The sequence below is a fragment of the Triticum dicoccoides genome, chromosome 7B, assembly GCF_002162155.2.
Source record: "Triticum dicoccoides isolate Atlit2015 ecotype Zavitan chromosome 7B, WEW_v2.0, whole genome shotgun sequence".
In the NCBI taxonomy this organism is placed as follows: Eukaryota; Viridiplantae; Streptophyta; class Magnoliopsida; order Poales; family Poaceae; genus Triticum; species Triticum dicoccoides.
The window spans coordinates 193,376,738-193,377,687 of NC_041393.1; positions in this window are offsets into that span (position 1 = coordinate 193,376,738).

Below are 950 nucleotides of genomic sequence, written 5' to 3' on the forward strand. Positions count from 1 at the left end.
TAGGAAAACGAAGGCGGGGCGCTCTTTCCCCTCCCCCTTTCCTTCTCCACCAAGGCAAGGGGGGGGGAGTCCTACTCCCGGTGGGAGTAGGACTCCTCCAGGCGCACCCCTTGGGGGCCGGCCGCACCTCCTCCCTCCCTCCTTTATATACGGGGGCAGGGGCACCTCTAGACGCACAAGTTGATCTACGTGATCGTTTCTTAGCCGTGTGCGGTGCCCCCCTCCACCATATTCCACCTCGGTCATATCGTCGCGGAGTTTAGGCGAAGCCCTGCGCCGGTAGAACATCATCATCGTCACCATGCCGTCGTGCTGACGGAACTCATCCCCGACACTTTGCTGGATTGGAGTCCGGGGATCGTCATCGAGCTGAACGTGTGCTGAACTCAGAGGTGCCGTACGTTCGGTACTTGGATCGGTCGGATCATGAAGACGTACGACTACATCAACTGCATTGTCATAACGCTTCCGCTTACGATCTACAAGGGTACGTGGACAACACTCTCCCCTCTCGTTGCTATGCATCACCACGATCTTGCGTGTGCGTAGGAATTTTTTTGAAATTACTACGTTCCCCAATAGTGGTATCAGAGCCAGGTTTTATGTGTAGATGTCATATGCACGAGTAGAACACAAGTGAGTTGTGGGTGATACAAGTCATACTGCTTACCAGCATGTCATACTTTGGCTCAGCGGTATTGTGAGATGAAGCGGCCCGGACCGACATTACGTGTACGCTTACGCGAGACTGGTTTCACCGTTACGAGCACTCGTGCTTAAAGGTGACTGGCGGGTGTCTGTCTCTCTCACTTTAGCTGAACCGAGTGTGGCTACGCCCGGTCCTTGCGAAGGTTAAAACAGCATTAACTTGACGAACTATCGTTGTGGTTTTGATGCGTAGATAAGAACGATTCTAGCTAAGCCCGTAGCAGGCACGTAAAATTTGCAAC